This window comes from Pholcus phalangioides, unplaced genomic scaffold (assembly GCF_987345545.1).
Source record: "Pholcus phalangioides strain wild (caught in Gottingen) unplaced genomic scaffold, Ppha-v1.0 ptg000008l_1, whole genome shotgun sequence".
Taxonomy (NCBI): Eukaryota; Metazoa; Arthropoda; class Arachnida; order Araneae; family Pholcidae; genus Pholcus; species Pholcus phalangioides.
The window spans coordinates 31221154-31245899 of NW_028301601.1; the positions used below are offsets into that span (position 1 = coordinate 31221154).

General features: G+C 33.1%; 1 non-coding gene across 1 annotated transcript; it reads right to left on the bottom strand.

The window, feature by feature from the left end:
• Positions 1 to 20417: 20417 nt before the first annotated feature.
• TRNAS-GGA (transfer RNA serine (anticodon GGA)) lies at positions 20418 to 20492 on the bottom strand. Its single transcript has one exon. It is a non-coding gene; the product is annotated as a tRNA-Ser (tRNA).
• Positions 20493 to 24746: the final 4254 nt, after the last annotated feature.

The window sequence follows — 24746 nt, forward strand, 5'->3', positions numbered from 1 at the left end:
TTGTAAGGCAGTGTGTAAAATTGCAAATTTATACCAAAATTATTGGCCTAGTACGATTTTGCTCAGTGTTATTCAACCTTATTATCATTAGATAATAAGGTTATATGATAATAAGGTTGAATAACACTGAGCAAAATCGTACTAGGCCAATAATTTTGGTATAAATTTGCAATTTTACACACTGCCTTACAATCAGACACTATAATTCCCTCTGAAATAAATAAATTCATATTTTTAACGTCCCTGTTTCTTAGTCGGATGATTCGGGCACCCTATCGTAAGCCTGCCGAAATGCGGTCCAAAGTATATATTTTTTTAATCTGAAATTAAAAATTTGTGATAAAATTTATTTTCGCCTATTGTGTATATGTGTGTATGTGTGTTTTTTTTTAAATTTCCTTTTATATATGCATTAAATAAAATATATATTGATTCTTTGAATCTAGTGCCTTTGTTTGCTTTCATTTTACTTTGTTCCAACATATATACTTCCTCTTGATGCATTTAGAAGAAAAACATTTTTAATTCATGTATTTTGCGTAAAATACTCCAATATCACACAGAAATTAAAAGCATATCAGTGTGATGTATTAACGGGTTAAAAAGTAAGAGTTCATGGAACAAAAATAATTTGTATTTTCTAATACAAAAAAATTAAAAACATAAAGCTTCGTATTTTAAATCAAAGATGCAGTTACTCTTAGACATTTTCGATAGAACGCCAGCAACCTACCTTCAAAGAAAAATAAATACAGAAAATGTTAAACTTACACATCCAGAACATTATATTTATAATCAAAATCATTTCCTTCGATTGGAATATATATAGGAACTGATAAACCTTTTCTCAACATTTATATATATTTTTTCAATCAAGAATTTTGCACTACCGTTACTATCTTTCTACGTACAGATGTACAATTTTCTTTCGTATAACCAAACGGTTACGATTACTTTCTTGATTGAGCCGATTAACTCCATTTCCCAATTTTTGAAATTGGATGTAAAGGTATTTTAATTGAAATTGTAGTCGATTTTTTCTCCTCGTTTTTTATTTAAAATAATTATCATACGGGTACGCTAAATTGAAATCGTATATATACACACATGAGCAGTGGCGTAGCCAGAAATTTCGTTTGGGGAGGGGGGAACCAAAGTGATAGAACGATGATTTGGCCCTCTTTTTCCCTTTTATCGGTAATTTTCTGTTATTTCGGGGGGGGGGGGGGACCAGACCCCCAAGTCATCTCCCACTCGCTACTCCCATGCACATGAGACAAATCACAAAAGAGATATGGTGTCATTTATTGGTTAAGAATGCGTTTTTAAAACAATGATGTCTCAAATTAAGTAAAAGTATTGAGGTTTTTTTAAGATTTCAAATTATTATAATAGGAAAGAATTATTTTCTTCTAATAAATTCTTTTTCTAGGTTTTCAAAATATCAAATCTGATTTAGACAAATAGCTATAGAATCGTTTTAACGTGGGATTTTGTTTTCTCTTTCGATGAATCTATAGGAAATTAGAATTCTGAAATGTAAGAAGCATCGAAATTGGCTCCGAAAAATTAAATATCTCTATCTGAAATGCAAAAAAAGCTATCAACGTCAGAATTTGAAAAATGAAATTATTATTTTTTTGTATCAGGAAAAGAATTTAAAATTAATGAAATAAAGTACTATAAAATACTTAAGATATGCAGTTGAATCGAAACTTCAAGAGTTAAAAATTCAAAAAATATGTGAAAAATAATAAAACACAATAAATAAAATGGAAAAGAATTCGAAAAATAATGGGGAATCAAAATTCTTCCAAATAAAAAATTGGAATTAAAAATTTCGAAAATAATCTACAAAAAATATAGTAGAATTAAAATTTGAAAAATAACGTAGAATGATGACCTTATATTTTGTATGTTCTGGCGCGTGGACTGAAAACGTTGTGCACCCCGATATAATGCATCAACATGAATTACTACGGATTGCAAAGATGTAAGCAAGGTCTGAAGCTCAACTTACAAATTAAAATAATAATAACAACTAGGAAATTTATGATAATTTTTGTTAAATGATGATTCAAGCACTGAAAGATCATTAGATACACAGATACATATTTGATATTTTCTTTGAAATTTATGCAAACATGAGTCTTTTCCAATGTGATTGATTGCAGCAGATCCAAATTTCTTGGTAAGATCACAACTTTGTAAAGTGTATTGAGTGAAATAAGAGTCTCCGAACATATTACATAATTCATAGCGACAACCATTAAATTAGCCATCATCTTGAATTCTGAAGAGGTAAATATTAAAAATATCAGTTGTACACGACTATGAGTAATAACGAACCACTCACGAAAAATGTTTGAGTAAATATGCCAGCGGAGTCCATTTCAGCGTGATCGAACTTCGCGGAAACGTCTCGAAGTTCTAGCAAGAATTTTTCCAGTCTTCTTGATGTTCATAGTGATTTGGAAACATTTCCGAGGCCCAAAGTTATTCTTTTTTATTTCCTGGCTCTTGATGCAATCTTGAGAAGCAACTCACGGTGAAAAATGGTCACGTAAGATATCGGGGCTAAGTCGTTTTGAAGACATTATTACACACGCAAGAGGATCATCTAAAATATTCTACTCTTGCAACTCATCTTCTTCTTCTAGGAGAAAATTAAAGTCCCTCCTCGTGCAAATAATTACAAGTTGCACGTACGTCCTCGTTTATTACCTCCCTTCCTCTAGTAAGACATTAGTTCTGTGCGAGCCACCCACTGAGTGAGAACGCTTTTGGAAATATGCCCTGAGACCAAATTGGAAGAGCAAATGAGAAACATCGATACAATAACTCTAGTTCAAGATTGTACACATGTATATTTATTTGGTTTTCGTAATCATCGTCTAGTCCACCACCATATCGTTTCGAAATATATCTTTGTAATCAATATTCGACATGTTATATCGTTGTGAAATATCTGTTTTCTTTCAAATTTTCTTATGTGTTTTTACATTATTTTTGAATATTCTCTACATAAAAAATACCGTCTCCAGTGTTGTAATTATTTTCAACTATTTTGATCATTCATAACAGATACACTAATTTATTTTATTACATTGGATTTTTGTAGTGTGTTATAAATTTTTAAATCCATTCTAAAGTAAATAATTATATTCATAGTGAAAATTTATAATGATTGCGAAATTAAATACAGAGCAGCCCTTAGGGGTATATGTGACAGGTGCGATAGCACTCCCCACGCTTAAGGCAATGGTAATTTCTTCTGTATATTCTGAATTTACATCAATTCTGGAATTCTGAATTTACATCAATTCTGGAATTCTGAATTTACATCAATTCTGGAATTCTGAATTTACATCAATTCTGGAATTCTGAATTTACATCAATTCTGGAATTCTGAATTTACATCAATTCTGGAATTCTGAATTTACATCAATTCTGGAATTCTGAATTCTCATCATTTTTGGAATTCTGAATTTACATCAATTCTGGAATTCTGAATTTACATCAATTCTGGAATTCTGAATTCTCATCAATTTCGGAATTCTGAATTTACATCAATTCTGGAACTTTGAAATTTGTGTAATCAACTGTGGAAGTCCAGTCCGTCTTAAAAATGTTCAACTGCTCCATGGATACTGTATCGAATTTCGATTTATTTTCGCTGCTTGTGATCAGAATGCAAATACCTACTTTAAACTTCGGTCATTGTAGAGGGAAAATAAATTTTGAATTTTTCAATGTATTCTGACTATATTTAAAACGTTATTTTGGAAGAAAATATCAACTTTTATTGTTTATGAAAGCCCTGTTTGTTGCAGAACATGAATTCAACAAATAAATTATACTTAAGAAAAAAAATCGCAATAGAGGAATTAGAATTAAAGAAGTCACACAAGGAATAGTATAGAATATTTTTACATAAAATAAGAAAAGTTCAAAAACTTCTGAAATAAATTATAATTAATAAGAATAAAAATTCAAGAAAGAAAATGGATTTAAAAAAATCAAAAAAATGAAATGGCATTAAAAATGGTGTATAGTCGATTCCCGTTTTAACGAACACTGTTATAGCAAAAATGTCGTTTTAATGAAAACTTTTCTAATCCCCCAGAAAAGTTTACAAAGAAACAATGTAAAAATCTGGAATTTGTGTATAACGAAATTTCGTTATTACGAAGTGATTTCTCTGGTCTCTTGGAGTTCGTTATAACGGGATTCGACTGTACTAAGCAAGTTCAAAATTTCAAAACATGAAATAGATTCGGAAAAATTAAAAAAAAAAACATATATATGAGGAATCAAAAAGGCATAACTTCAAAACAATAATCGTAATTAAACTACTCGTGTAGGTAAAACAGGTCTTGTTTTGTTAATACAACGCTCAGAATCAAAAATACGTCCAGTTCAGAGTGTTGCCTTTTTTACATGCAAGTAATACGTGAATAAAAACCTTGAATGTGTTCTACGACAAGAATGCCATTTTTGACATTTTACTGGACATCTAAAAATCTATTCATTACATGAAATGTGTTGAAACCGCTTCACTGGCGCGCGCGCTGCTAATAGCTCTCTGTCGTAAGCGATATAATTCATTTCAGCTTTGGTACGCTTTTGGGAGTAGAAACTGAGATGCTGCCAGTGCGTGTTGACAAGTTGTTGTAGGCAGGCGCCGATTGCTGTGTTTGATGCGTCTACCACGATAGAGAGTTCGGCTGATGGGTTTGGAAATGCACGAAAGTTACAGAAACGAGTTGTTTCACACGTTTAAAAAGAAATACGATAAGCATGTTGGCTGTCACATACTTAGAATATAAGACATCCATAAATATTTTTTTATAGGCATTGCAGAATATATTATTATGTATATATATAGATTTTAGTTCTTTTTTTATAATCGCATTTTTGATTGGATTGCAAAGCTTTAGAAATATATGACATCCATATTTGTCATGGGCATGTTTTTCTCAGCCATTTCGTTGGGCATTTTGCCTGTTGTGGCCTCGTATCATTACGAAGTTTTACTATGGTATTTTGCTATATATTGTTGAGGTTATGAACCAGAATTTAAGGTCTATAGCATCACCTATTTATCTAATTACAATGTTTTATTCGCGATATGTGTTTTATTCACGAGTGGGCGGGGTGCATTTGTAGTGTAGTAGTAGTAGTAGGTAGGGCCTCCAAAAAATGGGGGGTGTGGGCGGGGTGCATTTGTGGTGTAGTAGTAGTAGTAGGTAGGGCCTCCAAAAAATGGCTCGGGGATCCATGATGTTCTTAAGTCAGCCACCTCGTTGGGCAATTTGCCTGTTGTGGCATTGTATTTGTATAAAGAGGGAGTTAATATTAATAGAAAAATTCGTCACGATGTCTAATTTCATTAACAACATAAGAATGAAAAATTTAACACAAATTAGCTACACACATGAAAACTTAAACATTAAAAGTTAAATAAATCAAAATGAAGTAATTTGATGAATCGGAATGCAAGAAATTAAATCAATTAAAAGTCGAGAAATTGAATAAATCAAATTTGAATAAATTGAATGAATCAAATTTGAATAAATTGAATGAATCAAATTTGAATAAATTGAATGAATCAAAATTGAATAAATTGAATGAATCAAAATTGAATGAATCAAAATTGAATAAATCAAATTTGAATAAATTGAATAAATCAAATTTGAATAAATAAAATTTGAATAAATAAAATTTGAATAAATTGAATAAATCAAATTTGAATAAATCAAATTTGAATAAATCAAATTTGAATAAATCAAATTTGAATAAATAAAATTTGAATAAATTGAATAAATCAAATTTGAATAAATTGAATAAATCAAATTTGAATAAATTGAATAAATCAAATTTGAATAAATTGAATAAATCAAATTTGAATAAATTGAATAAATCAAATTTGAATAAATTGAATAAATCAAATTTGAATAAATTGAATAAATCAAATTTGAATAAATTGAATAAATCAAATTTGAATACATTAAAATTGAATAAATTGAATAAATCAAATTTGAATACATTAAAATTGAATAAATTGAATAAATCAAATTTGAATACATTAAAATTGAATAAATTGAATAAATCAAATTTGAATACATTAAAATTGAATAAATTGAATAAATCAAATTTGAATACATTAAAATTGAATAAATTGAATAAATCAAATTTGAATACATTAAAATTGAATAAATTGAATAAATCAAATTTGAATACATTAAAATTGAATAAATTGAATAAATCAAATTTGAATACATTAAAATTGAATAAATTGAATAAATCAAATTTGAATACATTAAAATTGAATAAATTTCAAGTGATGTAATTAAACAAATCAAAACTGAAGTAATGGAATATCAATCAAGTCAAAATTATAAAAACTTGAGATGAAAAAAAAATGTATATATATATTTGATTTTACATAAATTTAAATTAAGTTAAAAATTCACGAAAGAAAACACGAAAAACGAAAGCGGTAAAATGGAATTAAAAATCCTAGAAATAAATTACAATCAAAACTTGAGGGAAAAAAATAAAATAAAAAATTCAAGCAATAAATTAAAGTCAAATTGTAGTCAAGAAAATGAATTAGTATAAAAAAAAATCAAGAAATAAAATAGAATAAAAATTATATATTAAGACTTTTTCCCTAGTGTAAATAATTATTACAAGTTGCATATACACGCTGGTTTGTTACCCCCCACCCGTAGTAAGACATTAGGTCTGTGCGAGCCACTCACTGAATGAGAACGCGTTTGGAAATTTGCCCTGAGACTAAATTGGAAGAGCAAATGAGAAACACGGGATACAGTAACTCTCATTCAAGATTGTACATACGTATATTCATTTGGTTTTCGTAATCATCGTCCCATAAAACATATCGTTTCGATATATACTTTTGTAATCAATATCTGAATTATTATATCTTACAACGTTTTTCCTCATGCGTTATTACAATATTCTTTTTATTATAAATCTGAGTAACAAGAAGTGTTCCCCGTTTTGTAATTATTTTCAAGTATTTTGATCACTCATAACAGATGTGTGCTAATTCATTTCACTGTATTTCATTTCCATTTCGTAGTATATGTATTTTAATCCTTTCCAAAGAAAATAATTATCTATAATTAAAGTTTATAATGAGATTACGGAATCAAATTTTTTTTCAAAATTCGCTCAAATTCCTTTTTTTTTTCACGTATCTTCTTCAATATGAATACATCAAATTTTATTCATTTCTCACTGTTTTGTTTCTGATTATTTCTGAAGTTATATATGTTTGTACGTACTTCTAATGCAAATCCATTTTTCTTATTTCGTCTGTTTCGTTTATAAGTATCGATGAATGCCAGTATCTCATGCAATATGCATTTCTATGTCAATAACAATTACTGTATGCAACCTATTTCCTTTTACATTTCAGATATCGATTTCAATTTATAAAATTAATTTCAAATTTCTCTTTTGTGAAAAAAAAATCCGTTCACACCTGGGCTCGTTGCTCTACACAACTTCATTGATATTTGTCCACACACTAATTGTTCTCATATAACTTGATTGATATTTATTTTATTATTTCATATAGTTCCTCAATCCCTCCATCACTCACCAATTGGATACTTTTTTGAACTGTGAGTCAAGTGTAATGGTTGGACATTTGTACCGTTGTAAGCCTGTTGCACTCTCTCTCTCTCGCCTCTCGCGAGACATTTTAGGGGGGGGGATAGATCGGATTGTTTCGGCGCGTCGAATTTGGGAACCACAGAGAACCATCTTCAGCCGACCATCACTGTGACGGCGGTACGATTCGAACACGACGGTTCACTACGACGCCAGTGACAGACTCGACCACTACAACTACTAACAATCGATAGTGATATCCCCTTGCCGGAGAAGTCGATTGACGTAGCATAAATACCTAATGTTCCATCCTATCCACCCTGTTGAATATTTTAAGCTTTTCAATCATATCGTACTGACACCTGTGCTCATCCAATGTGATCATATTCAAAATGTCTAATCTCTCTCTTCATAACTAGTATTCTCTGCGTTCCCTCGGCGAATTCAATGTCCCTCTGTAGCTATGGTATAGTACAAACAGGCACAGCATACTCCAAGCCATTGCGAACCAATCCGGAAAGGCTCATCATGTATTTTATAATACTACAGTTATATTTTTTATACTACAGCAAGCACAAAGAGAACAGCGAACTCTAGTGAACAAGTATAAATAAGTTGCACAGATGACTGATAATTCAAGATTTTGTCATTCCATATTATATAATGCGTTATACTCCTTTCAGACCCTGGTGCCGCAAATTAATGTGTGTTGCTTTATGTCTCACGGTAGATTTATTCATTTGTTTTTCTGATCGCAGGGAGTTGAGCTCTGACTTGAAGGATTGTATAAGCTTTGAGTTAGAAATATGTTGAATATGAACTTTGGGGGCTTTAATTAGAGGGCAGCACTTAGAGTTGAAATTTCGGTGGCGTGGGGGGGGGGGGGTGTTAAGATATCTTCCAAAAGGAAAGTGCCTCCGGGAGAAGTGTGATTTATTACATAAAATTTAGCAACAAAATTCTGGAAAGAAAATTGCATGCAAAGATGGATCAAACCTTGCATACTCTTAACTGAAAAAAAACTCAACGAAATGAAAAAAAAGCTTCTCACTGACATTTCTGTTTTTAATGCATTTTTAAAAATGCAAAAACATTTTAAAAACTCCAAAAAAAAGGAATGCTCGTGTATGAAATGGATATGACGAACACTACGCGATGATAATGGATGGAAATATTTCCTTCACTTTTCGCTGAAGAACAAAATAGTCTCATTTTTCAGAAACATGTTTTTTAACCTTTGAAAACTAAAAATTGTAAATATTGTTTCTTGTTGTTGTTGTTTTAGTAAAAATGCTTTATTCTCAGAATTTCTCGTCAAGTGATATGTCAGTATCACGGAACCAGACTATAGCTGACTTGAAAGAAACGAAACATACAAAATAAAAGTGAAAATTCGCAAGGTTTCTCTTCATCCCTGTCTCGATTTTTCTATATCTCCTGTTTCTTTTTATTCCTCGAGGGATTTTTTTAAAACAATTCATGTCACGAAAGTTACTCGGTGTTTTTGATTTATTTTATCATTTTCTATGATTTAAGCCATTTCCATGAATTTGATTGCCTTAGTTTAGCTAAACATTTCACGACGAAAAAGACTTTGTTTCATCTTTATTATTTTAAAACCAAAGTTCACGAAAAGTCTGAAACCTTTTATCTTCTATTTTTAATGGGGAGGGGGGGGGGGAGACACTGAAAACTCTAAATGGAAAATAAAACTATTCAGCAATGTTAAATTTATTCTCGTGTGATTTCGATTCACTTGTGATCAATGCTGGTTTTAATTTGAATGTGGCTTTATAAGAATTCAAGATTCGTTTCGACATAACACCCAGAAAAACTTATTTCTCCGTATATTTCGGACCGAAAAAACACAGTATCTTAATAAATGAGGAATGATATGTATTTTTAATTCAGTCAACATTTTGCTGATTTTGTTTACACTATTAGCCACTTTTTTGTGCGTTTCCCATTCTGTGAAATAAACAAAATAGTGAGAATAAATCATGTCATTATCTGTTTTTGTCAAATTACCGAACCATCAAATAAGCATCATTACACAGTGTGTATACAGAAAAAAAAAACACTTTCCATCCTTTCAAAAAATTCCGATCCATCGCCATAATGAATGAGTTATCAGGAATGTTTGTATGTTTTTCGTCTAACAGTATGAGTGCGTATCTAGTATTGTGCTGCCACCTGTTCTTCGAAAAGAAGCAATAAGTGACATTTAATTCTGATAATTTCCCGACAATGTATTACTGTTTAATGTGTCTATTCTTTGTTCATAAATATTGGATACTTAATTTCAGTATTTTTCCGATTGTTGAGAGAAGAATGGTAACCGAAATGGACGGTGAACCGATCAGCTAATAGCTCAATGGACGCCGAGCCACCAGTTGGCTATGTATATGACATGAATGTCGCTCTCCACTTGTTAATACAAGATATACGGAAGACTGGATGTTGTGAAGATATTTATTATTTGAGATGTTAATTTTTTTTTTTTTAAGGAAGGAAAAAACTCATCTCTGCACTCTCTCTTAACAAGTGGAGAGCGACATTCATGTCATATACATAGCCATCTGGTGGCTCGTCGTCCATTGAGCTATTAGCTGATCGGTTCACCGTCCATTGCACGGTTCCGTTCGGCACATATACGCTCTAGTGAAAGAAAATCTCTATCTCCTCTGTAGCTGAGTGGTCAGAGCACTCGTCCGGCAATCGAGGGACCCAGGTTCGACTCCCGGTGGAGGCAGAGATGAGTTTTTTCCTTCCTTAAAAAAAAAAAAAAAAAAAAAAAAAATCTCAAATAATAAATATCTTCACAACATCCAGTCTTCCGTATATCTTGTATTAACAAGTGGAGGGTGACATTCATGTCATATTAAAAAATAGTCCTACTATAATAATATATATAAATTCTGGTTTTGAGATGAGTTATTGACGGAAAATGAGCTGAACATGTTCACGCTATTTATTGCAAAATATATGCGTTATTATATAGTTATTTTTACGGTCCCAATGTTCGTTAATAATGGATGTTTATGTCTTCTGAACATTGTTCAGCAGTGGTCTAAAAAGCAAGAAGAATGCTCGGTTTTATTTTCAAAAAGATCTCTTCGCGTTCTCCTAAAGGCATTCTTTTTTCCCAAGGCTTAGTTCGTCCTGGACTGGAGTCTGCTGTAAGATTTTGGAGACCATACCTGCAGAGGGACATAGACATGCTTGAAAGGCTGCAGAGAATAGCTACGCGTCCTTGTTGGCATACGAGGCATGAGTTATGAAGAGAAACTTCATTTTTCTGAAGATGTTTACATTGGAAGAACGGAGGTGTCGAACGATATGATAGAAGTGTTCAAAATTTTCAACGGGATGTTTCAGGAAAAAGTTACAATTTGAAACAATTAAATTGTCCCTCTGCCTATACATTGATACTTTGATTGGCGTGGACGGGTTTACTTGTTATCACAATTTTATTGGGAGAAATGTAAATAAACTATTGCCTTTGGACATGATAGATAAGATTGTAAAAAACAAATACACTTCAGTATACTTTTTCTTTGCCGCTGTGCCATCTTGTGGTTATGGTGACGGACTCGCATCTCCAAGACCCGGATTCGAACCCCACCAGTGACACAGTGGTGGTCAGCTAAAGTTAGTATTCTGTGGTTTCCAACTTCGCATCGTGAACGCGTGTCGATCTCCTCGTCGAAGAATTAAAGAGTAACAGACCTTCAACGGTGCAAGTATTCAGTCATTACAATTTACTCATAGTTTAAAAACATAGATGGCAGCAATGATGGTGCAAAATAGATGGCAGAACAATAATAGATACGCACTCAGCCTGTCAGGTACACATACACATATTCGGCATAACTCGTTTTGAAGTAAATTGTCCATGGTGGTAGTCAAGTGCTCGGTAGTCTTTCTTTCGTGTGTTTATCCTCTTTCCAAATCCATAGTGTAACTATCTTTATTCCATTATTCGGCAATTTACTAAAACGAATAATAACACGATTTATTATCACTGTATTATTCATATGCCAGAGCATGAAACACACAAAACAGTAGCAAATAGTGTGAACAAAATGAGAAAATATATTGAATGAACTTTATATAAAAAAGGGCATTTTTTCGACTTAAATTTTTATTCTTATTACATTTAGTTTTCTACTCGAAACACTAATTTTATTGCATTGCATTTAAACAAAATGAAGTTTCATCATACTGGTAGATTTGTGTTTTAAGGGGTGGAGAAAGTGTGACGTTACCTTTTTTTATATGAATATCACTAGATATTTCGCCTCAAATTAAATAGTATAAGTTAAAATAACGAACTAATTAATGGTTGAAAACTTCTGGCACGTGCTGTGATAATAACTTTTTGAGATGCAGCTAGATATAGATCATAAGAAACACGTTGCTAGTCTTGCAAAAAAGAGAAAATAAAAAATAGTTTATTTCTTCTAGGATATTGAAAAATATATATATTTATTTTGAAATCGGATTCCCTTATACCAAGCGAAATAAACAGGGAATAGACCCAAGAGAGACCTATACTGTCATCGGTTGTTCGCTAACATATCGGGTGGATAGACAAGATCCAAACCAAACATATTTTTTTTTCATCTGATGTATTTCATTTTCACTTTTTTGGATCATATTTAGGTTGTGCTGTTGCAGGAAAGAAAATGTGAATTTTTTTTTTTTTATTTGGGATTGGTGCAAAATGTTGTTGTATTCACTGCTTTTATCGAACTGGAAAAGAAGACTAATAATTGTTGAAAGAACGTAGCTGTATTTTGTTATAGTGAATCTCGCTACAACGATAAAAATCTCTACAACGATTTTCTCCCCCACATCTATTTTGAATTGCCTATAGTCTAATGTTAAACTTCTCTCGATATCCTATACTACGATAAATCAGAAATTATGCATGTTTGCAATATGAAAACATTTGACACATCCTGCCGGTCGTTGTAATAGAATAGTCGATATAACGACAAATAGTCCTCAGGAACAAATTTCATAAAAATATATTGATGTTTTACTCACCGCTGAACCGACATCAGTGAATGGGAACGTAACGGCTCTGATTGAATCCTTTCACTATTTGCAAGTATTTCCTTTAACCCGTACCTCAATGGTAACAATGAACGCATTCATCCGCGTACATGATCGTCGATAAACTACAAAGGGGAAAAAAATCGACAAAAAATCATGAACTAAAAACGATCTTGTTAAAAGAGACGAATCGAACAGAATCTTTGTGGTTAGAAAATGTTGTAGAAATCAGATTCCAAAGCAAAAAAAAAAAATGTTTTCCATGTAAAAAGGAAATACGTAACATCGAGAGTAGCGAAAATACTGTTTAGAATGAACCATCAATTCTCCGTGTCTAAGGTTTCTTTAGTTTGTGGTTTGACATTTTTGTCTTCAAGAAAACACTTTTCTTTATTTTCACTTTTCTCTCTTATTTGTTTCTTCTGCTTTTTTTTCCCTTTTCACCCGGCGTTTTCAGAGATTCAATCCTCATAGCAGGCGCGGATCCAGGACGAGGTGTGACGGGAGGGCCGAATTGTGTCAGTTCGTTCAACGTCCCGTATTTTAAGGGACAGACACATTTCCCCATTTTATTTGCCTCTTGGGCGGGGGATCGTTCACTTCGCCTCCTTCAGATCAGAGCCTGAGTGAAGGCAGACATCTTGAAGTGAAGGCAGCTACGAATGGAGCGGAGACGGGCATCTTCGCGCTGTGAATGAAGCCGAAACAGATATCTTAAGCTGTAAATGAAGTCGAAGTAGAAATCATCAGCTGGGAATGAAGTAGAGACAAACATTTCCAGCTGTGAATGGAGTAGGAGCAAGCATTCCCAGCTATGAATGGAGTGGAGATTGTATTCCCAACTGCGAATGAGTGGAGGAAAGCATTTTCAGCTATGAATGGAGTGGAGATTGTATTCCCAACTGCGAATGAGTGGAGGAAAGCATTTCCAGCTATGACTGGAGTAGGAAAAATCTCTTCCAGCTGGGATTTGAGTGGAGATTGTATTCCCAGCTGCGAATGAGTGGAGGAAAGCATTTCCAGCAGCGAATAGAAGTGAAGGTAGATATCTTCAGATTCGAATGGAGTGAAGGTGGACATCTTCAGTTGTGAACGGCGCGGAAGCAGACATCTCCAGCTGTGAATGGAGCGGATGCAAGCATCTCCAGCTGTGAATGGAGCGGATGCAAGCATCTCCAGCTGTGAATGGAGCGGATGCAAGCATCTCCAGCTGTGAATGGAGCGGATTGAAGCATCTCCAGCTGTGAATGGAGCGGATGCAAGCATCTTCAGCAGCAAATGAGCCGAGGCAGATATCTTCAGTTGTGAATGAAGCCAAGGCTTCAGCTGCGAATAGATATTGGACCAGTGTGTACCCAGTCTCTGTGTGTAGATGCATCGGATGATAGCGTATTTTACGAGACAGACAAAAATTATGTAAATAGTTCTTATTCATCAATTATTATGTTATTTCTCGCCTGTGAATACACATTATATTATGCAAAAAGGAAAATTAACACATTCCTTTGTAAATATCGCAAAAATTACCATCAAACTTAGCGAAGTTTGGCGATAACTCCGATGAATTCGCAACATCAGGGTGCCAAGAGACTAGTCCGGATAGTCGACAGTTTACAGTATTTATCATTTTCATACACCTCACAACTATCATGAAAAAAAAAATTAGATATAAAAATGACCTATAATTAATCAGCTACCATCAATTTTCGGTAAATATGCTACTTGAAGGAAAATTATCGCAGATCAAACAAATTGTAGAAAAGAATTTGCCGCTTTGTGTATAAAACAGAAATAATGTATCTATATACACGTACATTTCATTCAAGAGCTAAAATAGTAGGCTAATGATACTGCTGAGATAATCATCACTGCATATTTATCTAGAAAGAAAAAATAAAATTTCCCACAGGATGAAGATAATTATATTAGATTATTAAAAAACTTAAAAAAAAAGCTACATTAGGCCGAAATGTAATAAAAAAAGACATTGTGCATAATATAACTAAATTAAATATATATAGTAGATAATTTATTACAGTTTTATGCAAGGTAATACAGGAAACTGGATCCTGTGTGTGTGGTGTATAAAGATGTTGATTTTTCTTTGGATATAGAAATTAATCAGTGCCTCACCGGGAATCGAACACGGGACCCCCATATTCCGAACAAGTGCTATCACCATTAAGCTACGGAGGAGACAGGAAGTTCTTTTATTGGGGGAGTGTATATTATGCTACACGGGACCGTGCAACGGCCAGCTAACAGGCCATACACGGCAAACGCCACCAGGTGGCTACATATATACGTATATGACATGATGTCGCTCTCTAATTGTTTATGAAAGCTATACAGAACAAATCCCCCCCCCCCCTGAAAAAAAAATCCAAAAAAAAAAAAAAAAAAATCAGCAGCTTCACACAACATCCAATTTTCTGTACATCTTGCTTAAAGAAGTGGGGAGCGAAGTGATGCAAGTGTGCAAAGTATTCGACGTTTTTGAACGTGTAAAATGTGATAATTAATGTATAAAATGTGATAATTAAATATGTAAAATGTGATAATTAAATGTGTAAAATGTGTAATTAAATGTGTAAAATGTGTAATTAAATGTGTAAAATGTGTAATTAAATGTGTAAAATGTGATAATTAAATATGTCAAATGTGATAATTAAATGTGTAAAATGTGTAATTAAATGTGTAAAATGTGTAATTAAATGTGTAAAATGTGTAATTAAATGTGTAAAATGTGTAATTAAATATGTCAAATGTGATAATTAAATGTGTAAAATGTGTAATTAAATGTGTAAAATGTGTAATTAAATGTGTAAAATGTGTAATTAAATGTGTAAAATGTGTTACTCAAATGTGTAAAATTAAAGTGTGTAAAATGTGTTAGTCAAATGTGTAAAATTAAAGTGTGTAAAATGTGTTAGTCAAATGTGTAAAATTAAAGTGTGTAAAATTGTTAAAAAATGTGTAAAAATGTTAAAAATGTTTTTGAATGCGTAAAAATGTTAAAAATGTTTTTGAATGTGTAAAAATATGTTAATAATGTTTTTGAATGTGTAAAAATATGTTAATGTTTTTGAATGTGTAAAAATATGTAGTTTTCTTCCACATCTCACATGATTGAATGCAATACAGACATCAATGTATTTCCTTAATGTTATAGGGAAGCCAGGCAGTCAAAGCAAAAAAATCAGAGAAAAAATAGTTTGGTCAACTCTTCTTGTTATACACACACACACACACACACACATGCAAACATAAAATAAAAATCGCAACATAAAATAAAAATCGCAACATAAAATAAAAATCGCAACATAAAATAAAAATCGCATTTAGTAAATTCTTAAATAACATTTTTTTTTTGCTTTTCAAATTTATAAACTAATACAATTTTGATGGCAAAATGACACGACAAAAAATCATTAAACTTTTGACGTCGTATATTAAATACATTTTGCATATTATTATGCAAATAGTTTTTGATTTCTTGTTGCAATAGGACATAGAAATGTGAAGGTGAAGAATCAGCAAATAAAACACGATCATTTATTTTAAAAGATTTCAAACTAAAGTCTTTGAAGTTTTTATTTTTATTTCTTGACTGAAACATAAGGAATAAAAATAGAAATTGTTTTTTTTATTCCATTTTACTTGGACTCCATCATTCTTCTCTTAATGAAACTAATTAGGGACAGTTTGCTGAAGCCACAAAAACATGTTTTTCTTCCTTTCCTTTTGGACTTTTTATTCTCATTATTTGTTTCATTCTCTCACACGATGCTGACGTTTGGAATGTCACGCATTTTATATTTTCCTTTTGATTTCCACACTTTTAAGAAATTCTTGATGTTCACCGGACTGAAAATGAAAAGGCATTCATCCGACTTGGCTTTTACAGCCTTGAGTCTTATTATTATAATGGTCGTTTGTTATTTTCCACGGCAGTTTGTGCGTGAAGTAACGCGCTGGAAATCCGAAAGCGCATTACAATGGAGCGAAATATTAGACACAGAAAAATAAATATGATTCTCGATTTTCATACGTAGGAGGAGATGAGTTTGTGCAAACTCGTAGGTATTTGCAATTTTGGACTGTAATTCAAAGAATTCAAAGTATGTGTTCTTGAGTGGATCTGATTTTTAAAACCAATGAATTAGTAGCTGGGAAATTTTGTGTTTTGCACGTGTATTAAAATCCGAACATGAAGACATGTGTGGGTTTTATTAGGTCCTAATTTTCATTTTAGTAATATTGATAGAGTACAGGGAAAATAATCGTTTTGTTTGTTTTAATCAAAACGTAGCTGTCCCTAATGTAAGGCAGGTGTTTGTCATTCAAATTATTCTGGTCGCTCTCTTCACATCTCGTCACATTTCCAACTCCGAGTAAGTATGATTGTCGCTAGAAGTTATTTCATTGTTTAATTTGTCGTTGCTTCCGCGAATTCGGCAGTCCCCACAATTTTTTTGGCAGATTCTTTTGCAGAATATCAGCTTTTCACGATACAGTATTCTTGATTAGGGTCTAGTTGTTTGTCCTAAGGCAACGTTTTTGAATATGTTACCTAAATCACGTTGTGTATAAGTAAGGTAGCTAAAAACAAATTTGTATTCCTTATCGGAAACCGAAACGACAGCTACAATGGCAGCAACACTGTAACCTTCATCACTGTGAAGATAACACTCTTAAAATCAGATACTGAAATAGCAAAGCAGCAAACGTGTTTTGGTCGAGAGAGAGAGTCTTGTACTGGCTGTGTTGAGATTAATGACTCATCATGAAATTGCATTGCTCATTTTTGACGGAAAAATATTTTCAGGATTAAAAATATTAACATTGAATGGAGAATCAATCAGCAATATCAGAGTTTATGAAAATTAAAATTCAATGAAAACGATTTCAGATTTAATGAAAATTAAAATTAAATGAAAACGATTTCAGATTTAATGAAAATTAAAATTCAATGAAAAATATTACAGATTTAATTAAAATTAAAATTCAATGAAAACGATTTCAGATTTAATGAAAATTAAAATTCAATGAAAACGATTTCAGATTTAATGAAAAATTATATTCATTTGAAAAACAATTTCAGAATCAGTGAAAATTGGAATTGAATGGAAAAGAAATTCCAGGACTAACAAAAATTTATATTTCATGAAAAACAATATTCAGAAATAATGATAATGCATATTTAAAGGAAAGATAATCTCATAAACCATAAAATGCTCAAATATCAGAGGAGTTTGACTCCGAGCCCTGGACTATATTGGGCCCACCCGTTAAGACGCCACTGTGTGAATCTAGATACAGCTGTGTGATTTCTTGGGCCTCAGTTTTCGTGGAAATTTTTCTCCACCCCTAATGACAAGTCGGTTGGTCCAGACGTGTGTCTTCCATAGAATAAAGTATCATATTGAACAATATTTTTCATGCATATTATTATAATTGCTCATTACTAAGCATTTATTATATAAATTGAATTACCGAAATCCTTGAATATTTCATGGTAAAATATCATGCGACCTAGAGGAAAAATATTTATTTTTTCACATGAATCGGTTTGCCTAATAACTCCCGGTTTTCCTCTTAGTAGATAGCTGTTCAAATATTATTGAGCAGTAAATTATTAATTAATCTGGTTCGCGAAAATAATAAACGATGCTTCACAAACTATTTGTTTGCAATTCCTACGCTGTAAATGAATCATCGTTTATATAAACAAGGAGCGCACGTTCGTTTTTTTTTTTTTCTAATCAAATACATTGAACTCTAATAAACGGAAGCGAGAACAAGAGGAAAGATTAACTCTCAATTTAGCGCGATATCACTTCCTATCCTTATTTCAATCAGGAAATCGGATTCCTCGATCTCATTATACGGCTTGTACCGTCCTGGCGTACATGCGATCCATTATTCAGTCCGAATCTCCTTTCCGTCGATTCCTGTTCAACATAAAACGGATGGGTATTGTATGTGATGAAGTATTGCTTCGGCAGCGAAGTGGAACGTATATTTCTCACTTTCAATCTGATATTTAATGTGGACCGGCCAAAAATTTCGTTCATATTCTTCGTTGCATTCCATATATCATTTCTGGGTTGGAAATGAATACAGTAAAACCCTTGTTTAGCGGACATTCGAGGTGCAAAAAACAAATGACCGTGAAAGAGGGGTGACCGCATCAGAGGGGGTTCCCGTTGAAACAATGAACTGCAGCATTAACAATAACTGAAATGGTTGTTTTGTTTGCAAATGAATGGAATTCTGACAATATAAAATGCGTCCAAACATGAAAGTACATAATTATTTCAGAGCTAAATAATTCCAAATTACAAAATAAATTATCACTTTTGTATGAATACAAAATAAATATTACACAAAGTCGATATACTGAATTTACATGTTTGTGAAAAAACTGATCAATCATGTTAGGTGTGGTTTTTTGCTGAGTATTCCAACTTCTAACAGTGGCCGCGTACGGCAAAAGGGCCAATTTTTGGACACCCCTGGTATATATCTCGGCAATGTTTTTACTACATTCTTCGCAGACTTCATCCTCTTCGTCCTCTTTCTTTTTGTATGGCTTGACTACTTTTTTTTACATGTATTTCTATGCAGTTTGTATTTATTTCATCATGTCTAGCAAAAGTGCGTTCATAAGGTTTAATATGTGAATATAAATGGATGAATATACACTATCAATATTTTGTTTACACAGTAAATAACTTATGATCCATTTAATCATGTTATAATGTACCTATGATTTAAGTAATGTCAAATGACTATTTATTTGTGTTTTACTTAAAACTCAGGAGTTACAACTTGTTAACTAACTTTCATATTTTTCTCCCTAGTCATTGGATTCAGTCACCGATTTTAGTCAAATGGCTTGTACGTTGCATCGAGTTGATGGCTGTCTTCATGGGGAGAACGACGCGAGTAATTCGAAACTTGCGAGCACGGGGCAAGGGGAGCCACCGCTATAAATCTTTGCTAACTTTTCCGACACAACTCTGCCTCTTTTGAGGTAACGGAAGTAAGGTGCTTTGCATCAGTCCGGGGCTGTGAGCGGTTCTATCTATCTATCTACTTTCCGTGTAGAAAAATAGTGAAAACTTTTCGAGACAACGGATTATAAGCTTATGAAATAAAATAGAAGTGTTTATATCAAAAGTTCTTTGCCTTCGTGATATTGTCTGAGGTCTTTCTTTCTGAAAGATGTAGAGTGTATACTATTGAAAACATCTTGAAGTAAAAACGACAAATTTCAAAATTCAGAAATAATTTTTTTAACCCCTTTACGTTCAGGGACGTAATATTGCGTCCAAATGCCAGTGATATAAATTCAATACAGTTGATTGTTTCTTCAATCTACTTTTTCTTTTTATCTTTATCTTCCCTAGTTTATTGTAATCTTATGAAACAAAGTTGTATGTGCGTTTTTTCCCCAAAAAAACCTCTTGTTCTCCTTAGCTTTTTCTCATTCCTCGTTCTCATATGTATTACCCCTCCACATGTAATGTATATTTCTCAGAACGGATCCTTCCGTTATATATCGTACATGGAAGTAAGAAAGAGAACACGTAGCCGAGACCAAAAAAAGCGAGGTATTGTCATCTCTTATATAATCATCTACTCGAAGGTTTTTTAACAACTGGCTGTTGCGAAGATATATTTTGGAAAGACAGAAAATTCAACTGCCCCTGCGGGGAATCGAACCCACGTCCTTTCACTTTCCGGGTGAACGCCCTAGACCACTAGACTAAGAGGCACTGAATCTCTCAATCTTTCCTTGGAGCTCGTGTGCACTGAAAGGGACCGTGCATGGACGACCGGACCAGACTCCAAGCTCACAACTGCTGACGCTGCCACCAGATGGCGACTTATATAAGGATGGTCCTTGTATAATCATCTACTGTCTGTACTGTTCCTCCCCCACCCTTATTGCCTTTTTTTCCCTTTCCCTTCCTTTTTTAACTTGCGAACAATGCCACCATATTTATCGCTCATTCATCTAATACAGATATCGCAATCAGCTTGTACCCGAAGGGGTTAATACAATAAATTCAAGGTGCATGTTTGTTACCTGACGAAACAGTCGAAACAACTTGGAGACGTAAACCGATTAGCGCCAATACATTTTCTCCCTTGTCCCCGCTCATCGAAATGGGTTCACAGTGAACCTATATTATTAGATATTCGAACCACACACGCACACACGCATTATTACTATATTCTCAAAAAATGGTCTCGCGACCGTGTACCATACGACTTTCACACAGATTTGACTCCTCCATCAGCGAAACAAATGATTAATATCCTCAGAGAATAAAACTTGAAAGCTAGGATTTTTGTGATGATTTGGTGATAAAATGCTTGTAGATTTAATAGGATCATCCATACATTGGAATGATTCATGGTTAGTGAAAAAGGTCACTCAGTAGCTTTCTATTTGCGTACTTCTAATGCAAGGCATTTAAATGAACGCAATTTGCGGTTCTTTTCTACAGCAAAAATAATCACAGATTTCCAAACACGTACTAAACTGCACACGTGCCCGCCTGTATTATACAGGGGTGAGAAGTCCTGGACACATTTTAAAAATCAATAAAAAAATCAACGATATGGCATTGTATTCCACGTATTTAGTGGGTGTGTGGTTTGCATCGAAATACGAAAGTTGTTGTTGTTTTTTTTTCTTTTAAATAATAAATGCTTAATTATGTTTTGAGTTGTGAAGGAAGTGTTGCATAATTCCTTCCACAACAACGGCATAATAGTCAGCAATTGATGGTTATTAAGATTTGCGCCACATAAAACTACTACAATTATACAGGGTGCCCTGTAATTGCTAATACGGCTTTTTTTCTCATTAACCGTACGTCGTAGTAGTATGATTTCAGTTTAGAAAATGCTGAAAAGGTGTTCAAAAATTACCCTGTACCAGTTCTGAGAGTGAAAATACAGTGTGTAACAAAAAATTAGAAACAAATTTTCATACAATCCCTCCCCACACTCTCTAATATATAATTAAGAAAATTATTGGCATTTCTCTCCTGAGGACGAAAAAAATCCAAGTTTCTAAGTGCAATATTCGCTTAGATATATGAGTTTATGAAAGTTATGAAAGAATAGCGAAAACTAAACGGACAACATCCTTTCACTCATTTGCGGCCTTTTACCAATTTTCCTTCGATTTTCAAATTCAATTATTTCAGCGAATATTGCACCTTGGATTTTTTGTTTCCACCTTGGAACTTGGAATTTTTTCTTGGCTTCTCGAGAGACCGGGCAGCGATTTTCTAATTTGAAATTAGAAGACGCGGGAACCGTATAAAAAATTGGATTTTTTTTTTATTTTGTTACACACTGTATTTTCACTCTCAAAACGGGTGCAGGGTCATTTGTTAACACATTTTGGGCATTTTTAAAATCCAAATCATACCTCTACGGCAAACGATTGATGAGATAAACGCCGCATTAACAAGTACAGGGCACCCTGTATATGAGCACTCGTTTTCTTGTTTAGATATAGGCCGACCTAAAAATTGCTTTCATATTGCATGTTGTATTTTTATTTAATATCATTCATAATTAATAATAATTATGCATTGTCTGTGTCGCATTCTATGTGTTACGCTCAGTTTCTCGTGATACAGTTCCGCCCGTGAGTGTAATTTGGAACATTTTATCATATTTTTACCAGCAATATTTTGGCGCAAACCGCGCATTTTTTAATAATTGGTTGATTCTAACTTTTACCCCGCCCTGTGCATCAACGAAATTCATCAAAACTTACCAAAATGCTCAGCTAATATGCATAAAATCAGCAATTACGCATAATCACCTTATTGGTAAATTTATCACATTTACCATAACACATCACAGAATCTTTGCAAATAGAATGGTTGAAAAAACTTGTTGAGCTGTGTTACTAATTTTTAAGTTTTCTCAAGAGGACTTGTCGTCATACTTTACTTCTGTGTATTATAAGGTGTGTGCTAATTGCAATTACCTACGAGTATTCACCTTTGTTTATTTAACTGGTGTCCTCGCGACCGGCATTTTCGTTTATTGAAATAACGAACGGCCCCCTTTCGCGAGTTTCCAGCACAGCGCGTGATCCAACAGAAGATGATTTTCCAAATAGAGAACACAATTCTGAACTGACCACCTCTTCCGACTCCAATTTCTCTTTCACAGTGTCTCTCTATATATATATGTGTGTGTGTATGTGTGTCTGTGTGCGCGAGTGTCTCACGTTTTAGTTTAATAAGCCAACAAGGAGGCTGGATTTTCACTGGTGGTCATGCTTGAAGAGCGAAAACAGTGAAGCTTTCACGCGAGCTCCATGGCTGCCGCTGATCTCATCCGTATTCGAGTAATTAGTGCGAAAGCAGTTCTCGCCTTCTCTTTAACATATACGAGTATATCTGCTTTCATTCTGGATTATTCTCAAAACATACCAGTGAAAGTGGGGGGGGGGGCGAAGCATATAGAATGAGTTAAAAGCAATAGTTAGTAGCTCTATTGAGGCTGTACGCTCACTTATGCTCCGTGTAACTAATTCTCTACACCGACATGGACCTTGAAAAATCATCCGGTTATCCAGCACAGCTTAGGCAATGATAATGTTGAGAATCCCATTTTCCAATATACAGTTTACGTATGTACCATAAGAGGCTCGTTACCCAACGTTCAAGCTCGTGTGTGCGTGTATCTAACCTTTATCCAATTAAAACTTGTTGGGAAAGTTTTCATCTTCCAATAGCATCATTTGGATTCACACATCTCCAACTATACTTCAAGGAAAGCGTTAAGAGTTTGAGCTAGATATCAATCATTTTTTATATGGTAATTGTGAATTTCCCAGTTTGAATTTAATTTCATATTCAAATCTTAAATATCTTATTGAATTATCTGAATTTATACGTCGTATTGCAGCTTTATTATTTTCTATGAGGTTGTAATAGAAATAAATATTTATATAGAAAGGTAATTTTTAGAACTCCAATTCTCTCTCTTTCTGTTTTTGAAGATTTAGAGGTGCCGTAAAAGAAAATTTGTCAGTACGTATTTAAGGCCGAAAAAATCACTTATAGAAAATTATTTCGGATTGTAAACTGCTTATACAGAGCTTTAAAGAAAATTTATATAACGTACAGAGCCTCAAAAACCACATATAAAATAAATGTATTAGAGTATTACTACCTTCTAATATACACAGGGTGATTACTTTATTCCCCTTGATGCATTTTACTGGCGAACCGTTGATGCTAGGGATATACTTATAACTAGAAAAATTATCCAAATAGCATGTATACATATAGAACTCAGATACGTCTTTCATGTTCTAAGCCGTTGTATATTTGTTAAAAAAACTTTGTATACGAACCCTGTGCTCAGAAAGTTGTCACCTGGTCATTCCTGAGGCCGACGAAAAGGCTTCCATGTTTCTGAGTCTTAATATTCGCTGAGATATTCGAATTAAAAAGGTGAGGAAAATAGCGTAAACGAGGAAAAGAAGCTTTGTTCTATAGTTAAACGCTGCTTTTTCCTTAAACTATGGCAAACCAACGCAAATGGTTCAATCTCCTGTTCCCGTTGATAGCGGGAATGAAGTGCCGGTCACTACAGCCTTCACCTTCTCTTTTTTTGCATTTGCAATTATATTAGCAATTTGAAATTATATTTGCAATTAAATTAAATATTAAAATATTTTTGAAAATTTGACTCCAAGGGTCGAGACACCCCAACTATCACTGAATAAAAAAGTCAAAAAATGAAAATTAAACCTAGTTTTACATATTATATCCTATAAAGACCTTTGAAAAATGCTGAAGGAGAAAGAACAAAACAGTGGATACGAATGGGATATTTTATATAAAATTAAATATCACTTTATTATTATTATTACCAAATACTCGTCTATTAAAGAAAAACAGTTGTTTCTAGCTATAAAATATTTTGACTATCTAAAGTCACAACACAATTAATGCATTAGAATCGAGAAAAAAAATAAATGC